This window comes from Malania oleifera, chromosome 13 (genome assembly GCF_029873635.1).
Source record: "Malania oleifera isolate guangnan ecotype guangnan chromosome 13, ASM2987363v1, whole genome shotgun sequence".
Lineage (NCBI taxonomy): Eukaryota > Viridiplantae > Streptophyta > Magnoliopsida > Santalales > Ximeniaceae > Malania > Malania oleifera.
This window is the reverse complement of record NC_080429.1, coordinates 85,857,878-85,879,341: the sequence shown is the minus strand read 5'-3', so window position 1 is coordinate 85,879,341 and position 21,464 is coordinate 85,857,878.

Below are 21,464 nucleotides of genomic sequence, written 5' to 3'. Positions count from 1 at the left end.
TTTTTTCCCGGGTTATTACATATCTAGTGGATTAGTTTCTTAAACTAGGTTTTTTTGGGAAATGTTCCTAAGTTGAGGTAAGGGTCTCGAATCTTAGTTTTGGATTTTTAAAATTGTATTTAAGGTTTATAAGTTGAGAAAATGCAGAAATAATAGCTTATTTGGGGTTTATTTAATTAAACTAGGGTTTTTGAACCAGGGACCAGGTGAGCATCACAGGCATCGGTTTGGGATGCCTGTTGGTTAAAATCAATGATTCAAATAAAGAGGAAATTTATATATTAAATCAAGTTTTCAATAATTAAAATGTATTACATTTTATTAATGTATATATGTTTTCACGTGGGAATAAAATGCCAAAAATGTAAATTATGTTTTCTAAGCTTAGGGCTGCTTATTTAGCTACGTATATGTGAAAATGAAGTGATGGAAGTGAAAAATATTTTCAGGATAATTATGTAAGAAATGAATGTATATTTTCAGTATGTAAACGTTAAATGTTGGTTGGCTTATTTTACAGGCAATGTATGAACTTTTTATGCTAAAATGTGTGGCATGAGTGGATAGTAATGCTGTTAGAATATATGTTATTTGTATGAGATGCAGACTATGTAAGAAATGCACTGTTAATGAAATGTTATAAGGACCATGTTGCTTGTGTTTGAAAATGCAACCATGTATGCAATGACGGCTAAAAGGAGCTGTGTTAGCAGATTCTAGCACATATCTATGTAGACTAATTGATGTACAGCTAAAAGGAGTTGTAATACGAATGAATGAAATGAAAATGAATGAAATGGAAATGTGAATGAAATGGATATGAAACTTGAAATGAGAACAATGTAAAATGTTAAAGGTTACGTAAAGTAAAATACCAAGAAATGCTAAAATTATGAACATGAACAGATATGGATGATTGAATAACAGTAGAAAGAATAATGTAATATGGTATAATCAAGTATTTATGTTAGTAGAACATGTTACTTTAGGTTTGGGCAAACTCTATGTCTGAGGGCTTGCTGAGAAAGGTGAGTGCCCCAGTTTTATCAGATGTGGCACTAGGCTGCATAACGTGTTAGGGCAGAGGGAAACTACTTGTATGGGTGGGTAGATTTCCTTATTCTTGGGGGTCCTTGCTAGTAAACTTTGTATGAATTGTGTGAGTACGTGATTAATTTATCACTTGAGGGCTTACTGAGTAAGGTGAGTGCCCTGGCATGCTTCAGTGGTGACCTTTGGGTTGCCTAATGTACTAAAGCAGAGGGGTGCTACTTGTATAGGCGGGTAATTACCCCTATCCTTGTGTAGTCTCATGGGTAAATATTTTGCATGTGTTTGATTAGGAACAGGAAAAGGATTTTAGAATATATGTTAAGGGTTTTGCAAATGATATTAAATGTTGATTATATTCTCATGATGACCACACGTTGTTTTAATATATATTATTTCTTTCCCTTACTGAGATGTGTCTCACCCGATTATGAATCTATCTTTTCAGGACCACCACGTAAACGAGCTTAGAGAAGCTCAAGGTTGATAGCATTTCTAGGGGTTATAGAAAGATAAAAGGGTATAAACATTTTTATGATAATTATGGGATGTACGTAAACTATGTTTTATGTTTTTATGTTTGAAGTCTTTTATGGTATGGATGGTTGTGAAGCATACTGGTGTTGTGGATACTAAAATGTTTTGGAGATATGTATATATGAGAATACAAGTGATAAATGGTTATTATGGACTATGGATAGAATTAGTAAACTCTGGTATTATTATGATTGAGGATAATAGCTAAATTTTCCGTTGCGAATGTATTTATCTGTTTATGGAATATCAGGATTTTCAGGAATAACGCATTGGACTGGCTTTAAGCGTTCGGGCGTTACACAAGCAATGAGATTTCTTTGGGAAAATTGGACGTGTGGCAAATCTCATTGGTTCATCCAACGAGATTTTCTTCAAAATACTAATCGCTTATCCATCTGGTGTTGGACGCTTGGAAAATCTTGATGGTTCATCTAGTGAGATTTGTTTCGGAATACTAATTCGCCCATCCATCTGGCATTGGGCGCATGGAAAATATCGCTAGTCGTTGATCCAACGAGATTTTCTTCATCCCTTAACCAGCCCTTTCTCCTTCCCTTTTGTGCACGAACAAAGAGCAAGGTACCTACGACTATGCAGACGATGCAGAGAGACAAAGAGGAGCAGGTGATTGTTGCTGAGGCAGAGGGCAGCAGAGGATAGACATGTTGCACGTGATCGTTGCTCGTCGAACGGGAGGTTGCTAACATTGAGAAGTCTATATAAACAGAGGAGATGGGGTAAGTGGATTTCCACCGTTTGCTCTTGTTGATACAATTGAAATTCATCTTTTTGATTGAGGAGTTTGTTAGTTGGATTGGTAAAAGTTTTAGTGTGCCTTATAAGTTACTATGTAGCTCTTTCAATTTCCTGTTTGAAGGCTTCGTTTGGAAACACCCAAATTTAAGGTTAGGGTTTTTTTTAATTCATTTCATTGTGAAATTTACATTTTAGTATGCAATATGTATATATGCCGAAATTCGTATGTTGTATGTCTGCCAAAATTCGTATGTTGTATTTATGCCAAAACTCGTTTGTGAAATTTACATTTCAACTTGCTGGTGTGTTGATTAAACATTTTTGTGGGGATTTGACTTAATTTATTTTGAATGTGTTCATAGAGTTGCTTTGCTAAGAATATTAATTTTTCAAAAAAATTAATTTGTACATTGATAAAGTAGTTTTGAAAATTTCAACTTGATATTTTCCATGTGAACAATGCAAAAAATATGACATAATATTTTAATATTAATTAAAAAAAAACTATCCGTAAAAAAATATATGTGATCAATAATGTCATGTTACATAGTTTATAATTTTATTTATTTCATAAAATAACTTTCATAGCATATTATTTGTACCACAATTATAAAGATGCAATCCAAAAAATCAATGCAATTTAATTATTAATTAGGTATGAAGTATTAAAGGTATGAAGTATTAATATTTATCAAATGTTAATCATATAATTTATACCTTTAAATTAAATGCAGATCTCATCTAATATAAAAGGATCTTTTATTAAAAGTATGCACACCTTAAATTAAATGCAGATCCCATCACAAAAAAAAAGTACTCAAAATCATTCAAAATTTAATATATATATATATATATATATAATAGTCTAAAACATTATATATATATATATATATATATATATATGTATATATAATAGTCTAAAACGTGATAATATGGTTTAATAATTTTACTTAATAATTTTTTCACCTTTTTAACGTATTTAGCAACAAAATTATGGTTTATCATTTATTAAATAAATCCCTAATTATGTTTTATTGCTAACCTAAAAGTACTTCATGCTTGCATAAAATTGTGTAATATATAAAACTTTAAAAATTATAAATTTTATGATTGAAGATAATCAAATACTATTTTATTATATATTATAATATATTAATTATTAATGAAACTTAATTCAATTATGTGATGATAAATAAGAATTATTTATTAATTTAAATTAATATTAAAAATTAAAAATACTAATTTAATTAACAAGATTGTTGTTAATTAATAAATAATATTATATTATTTTAATTAATAGAAAATAATTAAATTTTCATTAAGACATATCTGTATCATCTGAGTTTTTCTACTTTTCATACTGCTAATATCATACTATATTCATCAAATACTGTAAAACTATATACATATACATAACCGTGCTTTTATCCCTAGAACTTTGTATGTCACTATTTAACCCCTCATGACAGGGTTGTGCGGCCCATAGGTGGGACTTAACCTGGTCGGCCCACCAAGAAAATCACTAAACTCTACTCTACCTCAGTCCGACCAAACTATATACTTTCCTAGGCGCGAGACTAGCTGCTACCTTGTCAAACTAACCCCCTCAACCCAGCAAACTGGGGAACTGCATAATCTCTGAGCACAGTTGATGTAATGACTCGAAAAATAATGGTATTTAAATAATAAAGAGGGAGGGAAATGAAAACAATAACAGAAGGAGGCAGCCAATTTCGTCGACGAATGCAAACTTTGGGATGCAAAATTTATCAGGTCCTCGTCAACAAACACAAGGGATTCGTCGACGAGAGTACAAGAGGCCTCGTCAACGAAGACAAATTTCATCAACGAGAACATACCGAGAGAGGATTTTTGGAAGTCTGAAATTCGTTTACGAGGGTGCAGGTTCGTCGACGAACTTTCTACAGGACTCGTCGATGAGGTGACGTGTCTCGTCGATGAATTCAACCCTATAAATAGAAAAAATTCAGATTTTTAACACAGAAAATCATAAATCTCTCTCTCTTTCTCTCTCCATAAGGTTTCTCCCTCCTCTCTCTTTGATTTCGGCTCCGTCGTTCGTCGGATCGACGATCTAAGGCCACCAGGACGCTCCTAGGAAAGTTTTCTCCAAAATCTGTTGGAGCGGATCATTGGTGAAAGCAAGTTGAAATTCACCCCTGAGTTGAGGTAAGACTTTTTATTCAAAATTTGGTTTTTCCACAGTTGAAAGAAATGTGTACTTGAATGAATACTGAAGTTTAGTTATGGGAATTATCATTTTCAGGGTACTGCTTAGGGTTTCCGACGGGTGTAAGACCAGTATTATAGATGGACTTTTCAGTTACCAGGTAAGGGGATAAATTTAAAAAGTTATTTTCCATTGAAATTACTATTATTTAATAGTAGAATAATTTTCAGAAAGCATGTGATTACATATGAGAATAATTAAGAAAATGTAAGTTGGGAAAATATTGCAATTGTACCAAAAATGTATTTTCAGAACGGAATATATGGTTTCATTCAATTCGTGTGGCATGAATATTATTTTATATATATATATATATATATATTATACCATGTTAAGTTAGATTTATAAGATAAAGCATGTTGACAAATATTTTCAGGAATAACATGATAAATACAGCAAATTATGAGTTCAAAATATATGATTTGTTCGGTGCAAGGCCGTAATTGATGATCGGCGCAAGGCCGCAATTACTCATGTTATTCGACGCAAGGCCATAATTGATGATCAGTGCAAGTCCGCAATTACTCATGTTATTCGGCGCAAGGCCGCAATTACTCATGTTATTTAGCTCTAGCAGACTTGTAGAGAACTTTGTCAGGAGCATCGTGGTGGCCTCAGATCTTCAATCCGGCGAGCAATGGACCCGGAATCGAAGAGTGAAGGAGCGGGAGATGTTTTAAAGAGAGAGAGGGAATTTTTGCACCAGTTTTCTGCTGAAAAATTCGGGTTTTCACTATTTATAGCTTCAGAATCGTCGACAAGACACATCATCTCATTGACAAGTCTTTAAGTAATTTTGTCAATGAACCTCCTCCCTCGTTGAAGAATTTTAGACTGCCCCAAAAACCTCTTTCGGTATTTTCTCGTCGACGAAACTTGTACTCGTCAACGAGCTTCTCTTATATCCTCGTTGACGAATCCCCTGTGTTCATCGATGAGATGCTGAAAAATTACTCAGGTTATTACATTCTCCCCTCCTTATAAAATTTCATCCTCGAAATTTACTATCTAGATTGAACACCATTATACACTCTACCATCTCGTAAAGGTAAAAAGGACTACTTATTTTATTACTTACCCTCACTTATGGTGGAGGAATACCGTGGTTACAATCTATGTTCCGGGAGATTACACATATGAAACTAAAAGACTACCCATTAACTAACCCAATACATGTACCTGCAAAAGAAACTTTACCTAATTTTTTATACTTTACCTGTTATCACCCTCCTCTTGGAACAACTGTGGGTATCTCTATCTGATCTACTCTATATCATGATTTTTCCACAAAACTTTTACTAACTGAATCTTTACGTGCGCAGTTTCTGAGTCTTGTTATCTAAAATCTGAATTGGCATTTCTTTGAAGCTAAAGATTCTTTAAGCTCTATCTCTGCATAGCTGATTATGTGGAAAGGGTTTGGAACGTATTTCCACAACATAGCAACCTGAAATACGTCGTGTATTATGGATAAAATTGGCGGCAGAGCTAGGTTATAGGCAACTAACCCTATTCTTTCTAATATCTCAAAAGGGCCAATATACCTAGCGCTCAACTTGTCCTTCTTCTCAAATCTCATAACCCCTCTCAGAGGAGCCACCTTCAAGAAAACCCAATCTCCCACATCAAACTTTAGTTCTAGGTGGCGAGTGTCCGTGTAGCTTTTTTATCAACTCTGCGCAGTACTAATTCTTTCTTTAATTAGTCGGACCTTATCATACGCCTATTGTACGATCTATGAACCCAAAAATCGCCTCTCACCTACCTCATCCCAGAAAAGAGGAGAATGACATCTCCTGCCATACAGTGCCTCCTATGGAGCCATGTCGATACTAGACTGGTAGTTGTTATTGTAAGCAAATTCAACTAGTGGTAGAAACTGAGTCCAACTACCCCCAAAATCTAGCACGGATGCACGAAGCATATCTTCTAAGGTCTGAATTGTCCTATCAGTCTGACCATCTTTCTGGGGATGGAAAGTTGTACTAAATGCTAACTGTGTACCCATAGCCTCCTTAAAACTTTTCCAAAATAGCGAAGTAAACCGAGGATCTCGGTCTGAGATTATGGATACTGGTACTCCATGAACATGAACTATCTCCTGAACATATATTTATGCTAATCTGTCCACAGAGTAACCAATTTCAATAGGGATGAAATAAGTGGTCTTCATCAAACGATCAACAACCACCTAAATTGCATTCAACCCCTGTTGCACTAGTGGCAACCCCTAAACGAATTCCATTGAAACGTGATCCCATTTCCACTCTGGAATGAACAATGGCAGCAACTGTCCTGCCGGTTTCTGGTGCTCAGCTTTAACCTACTGGCACGTCAAGCACTGCTTTACAAATTTGGCTCTCTCTCTTTTCATTCCACTCCACCAGAAGTACTCTTGCAGATCCCTATACATTTTAGTGCTACCTAGATGTACGGTGTATAGCGATCTATAAGTCTCCTCCAGTATAGTTCTTCTAATCTCAGTATCAGCAGGAACACAGATCCTATTACGGAATCATAGGGCTCCATCATCTGACATGCTGAATTCCTCACCCTGACCATTTCGCACCCAAGCCATTACTTCTGCCAACTCCACAGCATCACCCTGAGCTGCTTTAATTCTCTCCTATAATGTAGGTTGAACCACTAGACTGGCAATGACTACCTAAGAACTCTCCTCTATCAATTCTATGTTGAGCCTCTCCAAATCCATTAGAATTAAATGCTGAATTTTCATAGCTGCTAGTATGAGTCCCACTGATTTCCTACTCAGAGCATCTACCACTACATTTGCCTTCCTTAGATGGTAACTAATCGTGCAATCATAGTCTTTAATAAACTCTAACCATCTTCCTTGTCTCATATTCAACTCTTTTTGAGTGAAAAAATATTTCAAGCTCTTGTGATCCGTAAAAATCTTGCACTTTCCACCATATAGGTAATGCATCCAGATCTTGAGAGCGTACACCACTACATCTATTTCTAAATCATAGACAGGATAATTTTTCTCATATTCTTTAAGCTGTCTAGAAGCATGCGCAATGACTCTACCGTGCTGCATAAATACGCACCCAAGTCCCTTCAGGGACACATCACTGTATATGACAAACCCCTCCTTCCCTAAAGGAATAGCTAGTATTGGAGCTGAAACTAACCGCCGCATTAACTCCTGAAAATTCTATTCACAGTCGTCGGTCTAATCAAACTTCACATTTTTCCTTGTAAGTCGTGTTAATGGACCAAACAACCCGGAAAAGCCATCCACGAAGCATCAGTAATAGCCTGCCAATCCCAAAAAACTTCTGACTTCTTGAACATTTCCCGGTCTTTCCCAATTCAGTACTGCTTATATTTTACTCGGATCAACTAATATTCCCACTTCAGATATCACATGGCCAAGAAAGGTAACTTGCCTTAACCAAAACTCACACTTCTTGAATTTTGCATACAATTTTATTTCCCTTAATACCTGCAACACCAGTCTGAAATGATGCTCGTGCTCCTCAAAACTTCTCGAATAGGCCAGTATATCATCAATGAACACAACCACAAACTGATCTAAGTATTGATGGAACATCCGATTCATTAAGTCCATAAATACTGCAAGTGCGTTAGTTAACCCACACGGCATCACTAAGAACTTGTAATGCCCATATCTAGTACGGAATGCGGTCTTCGATATATCTTTTGCTTTAACCTTCACCTGATGGTAACCCGACCGCAGGTCAATTTTAGAATAAACTCGGGTCCCCCGAAGCTGATCAAATAAATCATCGATCCTAGGGAGAGGGTATTTATTCTTGACTGTCAGTTTATTTATCTCCTTATAATCGATGCACAATCTCATGGTTCCATTTTCTTTTTTTATGAATAAAACTGGTGCTTCCCAGGGCGACACACTAGGCTTGATAAAACCTTTATCCAGCAACTCCTATAACTGATCTTTCATTTCTCTCAGTCCAACTGAAGTCATACGATATGGTGCTTTAGATACTAGTGCAGATCCCACCAACAGATCTACAGTAAACTCAATTTCACGGTCAAACAACAAACCAGACAATTCTTCTGAAAAGTAATCTGGAAATTCTCTCACTACTGGTATGTCAACTTGTTTTAATTCTTCTTTTGGCAATTCTTTTATGTATGCAAAATACCCCTGACAACCATCTATAACAATCTCCTCACCTGAATAGCCGACACCAACAATGGTGAGGCACGTACACGTGAACCCAAAATCCAAATTCTTGCTTACCCAGGGGTCTAAAAATCACTACCTTCTAATGGCAATCTATACTAACGTGATAAGTAGCTAGCCAGTCCATCTCCAGTATCACATCAAACCCCTGCATATCTAGTACCATGAGATCAGCTAGTAATACTCTCTCTTGAACATTCACCGGGAAATTATGAAGCACCTTCCTACATTTTACCACCGATCCCATCGGTGTACCCCCATATAATTCTATATCTAATAGTTGACTATCTACCCCATATATTCAGACATACCCCGCTGATATAAAAGAGTGGGTGGCACCTGCAATAATGGTACCTGTGACCACGTATTCAACCATCTCATCGTCACCCGGTGTCAACGCACAGACCCTCTCCGGCGCAGTATTCCTCTGCTAGCCTCCGTAGGGCGCCTGGTATCCTCCCCGAAATGGCCTAGGAGCCAGTGCATAATTCGATGGCATCTGACAAGATCGAGCCATATGGTTGGACCTTCCACAACGATACAGACATTCTCCCCCAGCCGGCACACACCAGGGTGCCTCCATCTTCATCTAGGACAAATGGCAGGAAGTTGTCCGCCCTAAAATCCCTTGTGCTCTACCATCTGCCTCTGGCCTTTGCCAAATCTACCTCCTCTTCAAGGGCCTCAACTAGGATCCACCTGAAAACTCGAGGGTGCGGTTCTCTTCTTCTGACTCTGCATTTGAGTCTCCCTCAGTAAACTTTCCTCAACTATAATAGCCTTGAAAACCAACTCTGAGAAATCCTGGATCCTCAATACTGCCGCCTGTCTATAAATATCTCGCCTCAGGTTCCTCTAAAACATTCTCGCCTTCTTCACTTCATTGAGGACAATATATGGGAAGAAACGCGAGAGCTCAATAAATCTCACAGCATACTATTGGACAGTCATCGACCCCTGGGACAGACTCAGAAACTCTTGTACTCATGCCTTTTTGACCGAGGCAGGATAATATCTATCGAAGAACACGTCCCTGAATCGTGCCCAAGTCATCGGCACTAGAATCGTCCTCTGCTCCTCCAACAACCTAGTGGTCGTCCACCATCTCCCGGCCTCCCCCGCTAGCCCATATGTAGCATATAAGACTCTCTGCTCATCCGTAGAATGAAGTACTGTCAAGATCTTCTCCATTTCCTACATCCAATGCTCTAACACTGCAGGGTCAGCCACTCCAGAGAAGGTCGGCGGATTCATCTTCATAAATTTTTCTATGGAACATCCCTAAACTGGAGATAGACCTCCCTGCTCTCTAGAACTTCGTGCTATTTTAGCCATAACTTGCTGAGCCACACTACGTAGCACAACATCTGAATCTCCACCCTCTACGCTAGAAGGACCCGCTCCATCATCACCACTGGCGTGAGCGCTACTGCCTCCTGGGTCCATCCTGCTATATATAACACCATTTTATAATCCTATTCTCCATGCAGACCTAACTTATCTCATTCAACTAGAACTTTAAATCCTCTATTAACCATTCCCCTGATCCTAGCCCCAAAATCCAATCCTGCAACTGAAACACACGACTCATCGATAGTTTACTATGACTTTCCTGAAATTGTCATCCCAGAAAAAACACAGAAACCACCACGAAATCCTATATCCAGATCACAGAACAAAACCTCAAATCCTTTTTCCTATATCCTAGTAATGTTTCCCGCCGCACTATAGAGTCTGTAGAACCTAGCAACCTAGGCTCTGATACCAAAATGTAACGACCTCAACATTATATCATTTTATATATATATATACAATCATACCTATGCAATGGAAACATAAGTCATACAACCACATATACTATGCAATACCAAAATTCAGTATATACAGACTATAGCCATAAAACATTTCCCTCCAGTATCACCTATCCCATAAATATAAAACTCTGTCACAAACTCACCCTACAACTAGGGTAATCTAGAAATCTCTATTAGCGAGCCTGATCTGCTCACCTAACTGGCTCACTTGAAAAATGTTAGAATAATAGGGTGAGTCGATGCTCAGTAAGTGGAAATATGCTATTACTAGTGTGTGGCGACTAAGTTATATATATAAACTTTAAATAACATCTGAGCAGTAATAAAACGATAAATTTGTAAAGCATATCTTACATTTTTCGCAGTTTAAAACATATTTATATCATCTAAGTTTTTCTACTTTTCATACTGCTAATATCATACTATATTCATCAAATACTGTAAAACTGTATACATATACATAACTATGCTTTTATCCCCGGAACTCTGTATGTCATGATTTGACCCCTCATGACAGGGTTATGCAGCCCGTAAGCGGGACTTAACCTAATTGGACCTCCAGGAAAATCACTATACTCTACTCTACCTCAGCCCACCCAAACTGCATACTCTCCTAGGTGCGCGACTAGCTGCTACCTCGTCAAATTGGCCCCCTCAACCCAGCAAACCGGGGAGCAGCATACTCTCTAAGGAAAGTTGACGATACCCACACACTATCTAAGATATGTGGTTGCACTCTATCTGTATTAGCAACGGTACCGTGCTCTATATTATGTGTCCATATCTGTCTGTAATGTTTTCATAGGGATCTGATACTATATATATACATATATACTCTTTTACCGTTTTCATCATGTTTCCAAAATAACCATAACACTATAACTCTGTACTGTAAATATTGTAATATCTGTAAGATCTTGATGCTAAAACTGAGTCATTTGACTGTATACTTTTTCGATATGATCTATCTGTATACTCTGAGTGTTATGGCATTTAGGAAAACATAGCTTTCTATATACTCTGTATATACTGATCTGAATAAACATCTATATACTACTATATATATATATATATCTGTCTGTGTAATCATTTGAACAAAATTGTATATGTGTACACATTCTATCTGTATAAAATCTATAAATATCTAACTATATCTGTACAACTTGATATACTGAAAAACTGTATAAAATTCCATATCCGATAATATCTACTCAGGCCACACATACTTTAAAAATTCGTATTCTGTATAATAACTGGTATACATGCATATATATATATATATATATATATATATATTTCCCTCACCTAGTTTCTGAAAATCTCTCACTGAACCTTGGCCCTACACCCGCAGGGTTCTCCACTCAACACCCTAAAAATGACATCCCCCAAAACAAAACTTCAGTATTTTACTGCATACAACATTTCCTATAATTGTAGGAAAAATATATTCTGAATAAAACACCTTACCCTGAATTTGGGATGAATTCCAGACTAACTCCACCAATGATCAACTCTAGTAGATTAGTAGAGAACTTCGCAGAAGCTTCGTGGTGGCTTCAGATCTTCAATCCAGCGAGCAATGGACCCGAAATCGAAGAGAGAACAAGTGGGAGACATTTTAGAGAGAGAGGAAATTTTTTCTCCAATTTTCTGCTGAAAAATTCAGGTTTTCACTATTTATAGCCCCAGATTCATCGACAAGACATGTCATCTCATCGACGAGTCTTTAAGTAATTTTGTCGACGAATTTCAGACTGCCCCAAAAACCTCTTTCGGTATTTTCTCGTCGACGAAACCTATCCTCATTTACGAGCTCCTCTTATATCCTCATCGACGAATCCCCTGTATTCATCAACGAAATGTTGAAAAATTCCTCAAGTTATTACAATAACGGTGGAAGAAGGTATGGGAATATGACCCCTAACAGTCCTTGTGAAACTAACATTTTATCACGTTTCACATTATTTTAATAGTCGATGGGAGGTTGCTCGTAACGCAATATCTAGAGGAAATGCATTTACTCCACATATCTTGTTAGCGATGGAAAGAAGGAAGCTGAAGGCGACCGGACATTGAGTCAGGATATTCAATCGGTCAAGGGGTAGTTTTAGCATCACAACCACACAATTGGGGCCACATAAAGGAACTAATGTCCAAACTTTGAGCATCCAGAGACGCGAATGCTCATGTGGGAAGTGGCAAGTTTTACACTTTCCCTACTAGTATGTTGAGTTATGTTGGAGCACTGCTGAGCATTATGCAACATATGCCATGGATTTTCATCCGATTATGCATAAGAAGTATTGGCCAGCATCCTCATTCATGCATATGCTTGACATAAAGGTCAGCCAAGAAGCTCACGTATACACAATGAGATAGACACAAGGGAAGGTAGGAAGAATATCACGTGTAGCATATATCATCAAGAAGGACGTAACCGCACAAGGTGTACGAGAAGGACACAACTTGGGGATGCAGCTGGGCCTTCACACTAGCCATTATCACTTATAAGGGTTTGTCTAGATGTCATAGTATTATTATATTGATTGTATTTTGCCGTTACTTTTTGTAGGATCGATCAAGGGTCATCTGATGCTAGTGTCTTGATGATAAGGGATTAGCACTAGTGGTACCGAGCATGGCTCGATTCGCACGCCAAGCCATTATATTGTCTAGGGGGCACATAGTTAGTCCATAACCGGATAGATGCAGACACCCGCATCATTCGATGGATACGAGATGCAAGCTTCTATGGGATTTATCAAATTAGCCATATCTAGTTGGACTAACATCTAGTTACTGCCTTTGTGGAGCACTAGAGACCAGAGACGCGCACATTTCACCTACCACAAGAAGAGGTGACTATCACCATCCAGGATGTTGTGGTTTTGTTCAAGCTGCCGATTGATGGGAAGCTTGTCACTAGTCGTATTGCTGGACCAGTAGAGTAAGGGCAGCCAATCAGGGAGGAACGCTGCACCGTATATGTGAGCCATTGTTAGGGGTGGTGGTGGTGCCACCTGATAGCAAGATTGTTGGTGCCTACTAGTGACCTATCGAGGAGTTATGCATGTATGATGTTCTTCCCACTCCTTGTGGAGCTAACAGAGATATGCTCATACAGTTGGGGGTCGATGACATTAGCATGGCTTTACAGGGAGATATGCCGCGTAGCTGACCAATCGCGGCGGGGGATCTCTAGCCCACTTTGCTTACTACAGGTTTAGGCATGTGAGAGATTCACTTCCTTAGCTCCTACGCACCATGGTGTCCTGCGTATTGAGAGGGACGAGCACGATCATCCGATTGACCTAGTACCACTCGCATTTCGATTAGTAACTTCATTCACAATGCGTTTGTGGCATGAGTACTACGAATGCTTATAGGGGTTCGTAGTACATACTAGTTGTTACACCTATTAACTTGCGTATTATTTTGTACATATGGAGGGATGAGTTAAAGGCGCTGTCGATTGTGCAACATACGTTGCCCTAGTATAGGTTTGAGTTGGACATGCATTGGGAGCATGAGGTATAGTCCGATTCAAGCGTAGCACATCATAATCATTTTTTATCAGATACATGACCCACCTACATTATACTTATGTTTAAGTGTAGTTCTTATGGAAGCCCTACACAGAGGATATTCTGATCGACCTACCCACTGCTTAAACAGTCGGGAAGGACCTGTGGGTAGCCCAAGTGCCACTCATATGCTTTCATATTATCGAGTGGTATCTTCTTGACTGAGTTATGTGTCAGTTTGGATATTGGCAAGGCATTCCCAACCACTTTTTGACATCGGGGGTAGATGTACATGGGGAGGTCCTACACGATATTGATGGGCGAAGTCCACGTGTCATAGAATGGGTTATCGAGCACCATATGTATGTGACCACATTGCATTATTGGTGAGAGTACATTATACGGGGAGTGGCGGAGGACGGTCTGATGCATCCGGATGACCCATATTATACGTGTTATAGGTCCATCACACGACACTCCGTGGATAGGACCACTTCTGTCTACATGAGTCTCGTAAGAATACTTTAACGCACACCCACTTTTTTACTGTCTACGTTATGATGTCAATGTGGTAACCAATTTTTTTCATATGCTGCAAGCAGTTGTACTACATGAGATTGATCTATTGTCTTTAGATCTCGCTATTTAGAGGCTAGCAAGAGTTGGATTGGACCTTGTCCATGAGGACGGCCGACGGATCCCTATAGCTTGATGGGTTCTGCCTCCACGAGGAGGTCAACCAACTCCAATACGAGGAGGTCGAGCAGCTTCCTCCAGTCATCCACCGAGTTTGGCCTTCTCACCGCTCGTTGTACAGGCGAAGTATGTATTCAGCCCATCCAAACTGTATACGCTCTCGACGGTGGCTGATATTGCAGGTCAATCTAGTAGACAAGTAGGCACTCCGTCTGACTCTGCTGCCATCCCATTGATGTCTTACCTATTAGATGACCTATTCAATGCAGAAGGTAGATTCACCCGCTATGCCACCTCTCTAATGACCCAAAAATTATTCCATTTCTTTTTTAAAACCAATAAATTACTCTGATAATCCTGCTATAATCTCTCAGGCTTCAGATAGGCACTAAAGTATATCTGTATGTAATGGGCACACCTATGCAACAGAAAGACATAACCATATATATACATACAATACCAGAATTCAGTGTTTTCCCATATCATAATTACATATACTAGTATTGTCTCCCCAAAAACTCAACTTCCCCACACAAACTTACCTTACATACAGGGCAAACAAAGGAGTCTCTCTATCTGCTCGCCTAACTGGTTCACCTGAAAAATATTAAAAATAATGAGATGAGTCGATGCTCAGTAAGTGGAAATATGCTATTACTAGTGTACGGCGACCAAGTTGCATAACTATAGTAATAACATTTGAAACTGTATAAGCTAGTAAATCAGTAAAAATATATTTTACATTTATCGTAGCTTAAAATATAACTGTATCATCTGAACTTTCTAACTTTCATACTGCTAATATCATACTATATTTAACAAATGTTGTAAAATTGTATACATATACATATATATGCTTTTCCTTGGAAATATGTATGTCATGATTTGGCCCCTCATGACAGGTTTGTGCGGCCTGTAGGCAGGACTTAACTCCGGTTGGCCTATCAGGTAAGTCACTGTACTCTACACTGCCTCAGTCCGACCAAACTGAATCCACTCCTAAGCATGAAGTTGGAGTATTGCCTCGTCAAACTAGCCCCCTCAACACAAAACTGGAGAGCTGCATCTACTTCGAGCATGGTTTGATGGTACCCACACACTATCTAAGATATGTGGTTGCACTCTATTCTGTAAATAGCAACGGTACTGTGCTCTATAAATTGTATTTGTCTGTAATATTTTCTCAGGGGTCTGATACTGTATAAGTATATATTCAATAATTATCTTTGTTGTCTTCATCATGTTTCGAAAATAACCATAATACTATAATTATGTACTGAATATACTATAAAATCTTAATATAACTATAGCATATGGATGTTATAACTGTATAATCTGTCTGTATAAACTATTTGTATAATCTGTCTATATAATATGAGTGTTATGGCATTAGGAAAACGTGACATTCTATAAATACTGTAATATAATAAACTGAATAGAATTTGTCTATATCTGTCTGTATAAAAATATCTGTGTTTATCTTTCTATGTCTATACATACTGTAAATCATGATATACTAGGAAAAACTGTATAAATTCTCTATCAAGTAAATATCTACTCAGGCCACACAAACATTAAAAACTCTTATTCTATAATAACTGGATAATAAACTCATATACATAAAATCTCTTGCAATATAATTAAAAACTCCTTGTATAGCATATTCCCTTACCTGACTTCTGCAACCCCCCTACTTTAACTGGTCCTACACTCGTAGAGTTTCCCGCTCAACATCTTGAAAACAACATCTCCCATAATAAAACAGCATTATTTTCCTACGTACAACATTTTATATAACTATGAGAAGGGCAAATTCTAAATAAAATGCCTTACCCTGAAATTGGGATGGAATTCGAACCACTCCCACCAACGATCCGCTCCGGTAGACTTACAGAGAACTTTCCCAGGAGCGTTGTGGTGGCCTCAGATTGTCGATTCAGTGAAAAACGGAGTCAATATTGAAGAGAGAAGGAGAGAGATACGTTTAGAGAGAGAGAGAGAGAGGGAGAATTTTGCGCCAAGCTTTAATGAAAAATCCAGGTTTTTGCTATTTATAGCTCCGGGTTCGTCGACGAGTCCTTGAATAAGTTTGTCGATGAACCTTCACCCTTCGTCAATGAATTTCAGACTGCCACAAAACCCCCTCTCGATATCTTCTCGTCAAAGAGATGGGACCTCGTTGACAAGACCCTCATGTATTCTCATCGACGAACATAGGGGATTCATCGACGAGACCCTGATTAATTCCTTGGGTTATTACAACCTCGGTCTCTTCCGGAGCCTTCATATGTGTTATCTCCTCATCCACTTCGCATGGACATATATGATGCAGTTCCTATTGTCGGAGATGCTAGACTTATAGCATGTCAATGGGACAGGACACCAAATGCGGAGGAGATGCTAGGAGAGGGCAGACGCCAACAATAGCCACCCCGAAACCGAAGATGACCCCCATGTAGCATGGCGTAGTTCGCTCAATTATTTTTATTTCATTTCTACAACATCTATTTTTTATTTTTTCATTTGTACAACATCTATTTTTTATTTTTTCATTTGTACATCATCTATTTTTTATTTTTTCAATTGTATAGCATCGTTGTATTATTTTTTCAATTCATTTTCCACAACATGTATATATGAATGAAAGTTGTGTATGAAAGGTGTGAATGAAAGTTGTAAATAAACGTTGTCCATTCCCACCTTCTCGATTAAAAGTTGTATATAACAGGTGTGAATAAATGAAAATTTATTCATTCTTATAGTTATTTGATATGTTGAATGTATATGAAAGTTATGATTGAAATTTGTGAACATACTGGTATCGATTGTATAGGAAAAATGTTTTCTTCGAACAAGTGCATGGATGGGACATGGTCATTTTTTTAAAAGGAGATTACTGAAATTTTTACAGTTATTTGATACGTTGAATGTGTATGAAAGTTGTGAATGAAATTTGTGAACATACTGGTATCGATTGTATAGGAAAAATGTTTCTTTGAACAGGTGCATGGATGAAATATTCTCATTTTTTTAAAGGAGACTGTCGAAATTTTTACAGTTATTTGATATGTTGAATGTGTATGAAAGTTGTGAATGAAATTTGTGAACATATTGGGATCGATTGTATTGGAAAAATGTTTTCTTTGAATAGGTGCGTGGATGAGATATTCTCATTTTTTGAAATGAGACTTTGCCGAAATTTTTATAGTTATTTCATACGTTGAATGTGTATGAAAGTTGTGAATGAAATTTGTGAACATACTGGTATCGATTGTATAGGAAAAATGTTTTCTTTGAATAGGTGCGTGGATGGGATATGGTCATTTTTTAAAAGGAAACTCTGCCGAAATTTTTACAGTAATGATTCTTTATAAAATTGGACACCCAAACCATGCTAAATGATATTATTCATATTATAGAATGTTGGTTCAACAACAAAGGAAAATTATAATTTAAGTTTTGTTACAATGAATGATAAATTTAGAATTTAATTTTTGTACACTAATGACAAATTAATTATATTTTAAGAATTAGTTAAAGAGAACATGACCTTGTAAGTTGTAAGGTGGATATGTATATCAAATTTTGAGCTCCAATACTTGATATTATTCATATTATAGAATATTGGTTCCACAACAAATAAACAACTCAAACTGCATGACTGAATATGGACAATGGGAGTCACTAGTCAACAATATAACAATCAAACGTTATAAATATACACTAATAACAAGATTATTTTTAATTAAAACTGTTCAAAAACCATCATTTTAGTAGCTACAATTGCCCAAACCTACTTACACATATGATAAAGAATGAACACGATCCTGCAGGCCATCCGTAGAAAAACCAACCTTATCTAACAACACATGGTAATGTGTGGGCATTGTGGTCCCCAGCAAATTAAAGCAAGCAATAAAATAATTACAATTGGTGTCACGTCCCAAACTCAGTAATGGGACCCAGGGGTGAATAAGTAACCTAACATGTCCCTATATCATACAAAACATACATGACACAGTACAATGAATGAGGGTCTGACCTTGTGGGGTTCCCAGGCACCCTAAACACATCCATATACAACAGAATATACATAGCAAAAAAATGGTCTTTCTATTAATATCTTGTTCCATTTCAGAGTCTATACACAAGGATATCCAGGTCCATAATTGTGACGCCCCGAAACCCGCAAAGTGGGGCCCGGGTGCCATGTGTTCCAATCACCTGTATCTGATACCATAATTAACATGCACACAGCGGAACATAAATAAATAACCTCAAACAAATACCAGAGTTCTATATAACAACCCAAAAACGAACACTACAACATCCAGACATCCATATTCACAACCAGTATTAAAAACATAACCCAGTACAAATAAATCTATATATATATACCAGTATCTCACAATACAAAAACAAAAAAAAAAACCACCAAAAGCAATCCCAACCTAGGCCTTCAAACCTAATCTCCTAAAGAACCTAAAAAATTGTTAATCCACTGGGGTGAGACACTGTAATAACCAGAAAAAAAATTAAAAAAAATAATTAATTAAAATTATTGATTAATTAATTGGTTAAACAATATTGAATTAATGCATTAAATAAACAAATAAAAATAAATAGTATGAAAAAAATAATTATTAATTAATTAATTATTTATTTATTTATTATTAAATAAATAAATAAATAGTAAAAAAAATGGATAAAGATATATATGTAAGCTTAACATATATATATATACATACATACATACATATATATATATATATATATATAAATATATGTAAAGAAAAAGAAAAAGAAAAAGAAAAAGAAAGAAGAAGAAGGTTAAAGAAACTTACCTGTCTGTGTCTCAGGCTCTCTGCATCTCTCTGTTTTCTCTCTATAATCTCTCAGCTTCTCTCACGTCCCCGCCTCTCGCCTTCGTTCTCCTCCTTTCTCTCCTCGATTTCGTCAGCCTAACGAACGCCAATTAGAAAACGGAAGGTGTCGTTGGATTCCTAACTCCGCCTCCGACATTTCTACTGGAACGGATTTGTCATGGGAACAGCTTAGGTACTGCTCCTGAAAAAAGGTAATTTTTTCCCAATTTCTCAATTTCTGGTTAAATTTGCAATTGAATCGACGATCAGACACCACCATGGGGTCCTAGTCGTCGTAGTCGTCATTTTGGCGTAGGTAATTTTTAAATTGGGGTTTTCTAGGCCCTACTCCAAAGCGAGAGTGGGATTTGAGAAATTTGGCAATTTGGCTAAATTTAAGGGTATATTTATTTATTTAGGAATTATGACCCTCAGAAATATTTAAATAATATTTTATTCAGGAATAATTTATTGGAGTTAGGAATTTTTGATTCAGGGTCCGGGTGAGCGCCGCAGGTATTTTTCGGAGTCCCTGTTGGCGTAGTTCAAGAAACTAGGTAAGGAAAAAAATATATGTTAAATCATAATTTTTATGAATTTAATGGAAAAATAAATTGTGTTATATGTACGTGTATATGTTTCAGTATGGGTAAAATGCCAACTATTTAAATTATATTTCCTTCGAGTTTAGGGTTGTTTATTAGATATATATTTATATGCGAAAATAAACTAATGAAAGTGAAAAAATATTTTCAGTGTAATTCTGTAAGAAATGAGAGGTATTTTCAGTATATAAACATTAAATGTTGGTTGGCTTATTTTAAAGGCATTGTATGAATTTTATTGTTAAATTGTGTGGCATTAGTAAATGTAAATTTTGTGCAAATATATGTTAAATGTACGAGATACAGGCTAAGTAAGTAAAGTCTATGAATAAAATATGATATGGACAATGATGCTTGTGTATGTTAAATGCAACCATGTAAATGTAAAACAGCTGAAAAATAGTCATGTTAGCAGATCTAGCACACTTCTGTGTAGACTAATTGATGACAGCTAAAAAGAGCTGTGTTAGCAGATTTAGCACGTTTCTACGTAGACTAACTGATGATGACTAAAGACCAACTGTAGTACAAAGGAATGAAATGAAAATGTTATGAAATGAAATGACAAAAAATGACAATGAAATGAAATGTGAAATGTGAATGATACAAATGGGAAAGAGTCACTTAAAGTGAAACACAAGGAAATGTTAAGTTATGAACGTGAAAGAATGTGAATGATTGAATAATGATGAAAAGAATGATGTATTATGATATTAGAAGTATTTATGTATGTAGAACATGTTACGTTTGGGCAGGGCGCACTCTTCGCCTGAGGGCTTGCTGAGTAAGGCGAGTGCACTAGTAGCTTCAGATGCTGCAATAGCTGCATAACGCACTAGGGTAGAGGGAACCTACTTGTATGGGTGGGTAGAATTCCCTATCCTCAGGGCCTTTGCCGGTAAACTATTGTTGAATGTGTGAGTACGAGATTAATTTTACACTTGAGGGCTTACTAAGTAAGGTGAGTGCTCTGATATGTTTTAATTGTGACCTTAGGGTTACCTAAGTATCAAAGCAGAGGGGTGCTACTTGTATGGGCGGGTAATCACCCTTATCCTTGGGTAATCTCATGGGTAAACCTTTGCATGTGATTGTTAGGTTCAGAAAATGACTTTCAGTATTATGTTAATAATTTGCAAATCTTATAAAATGATATGTATAATCTCATGAT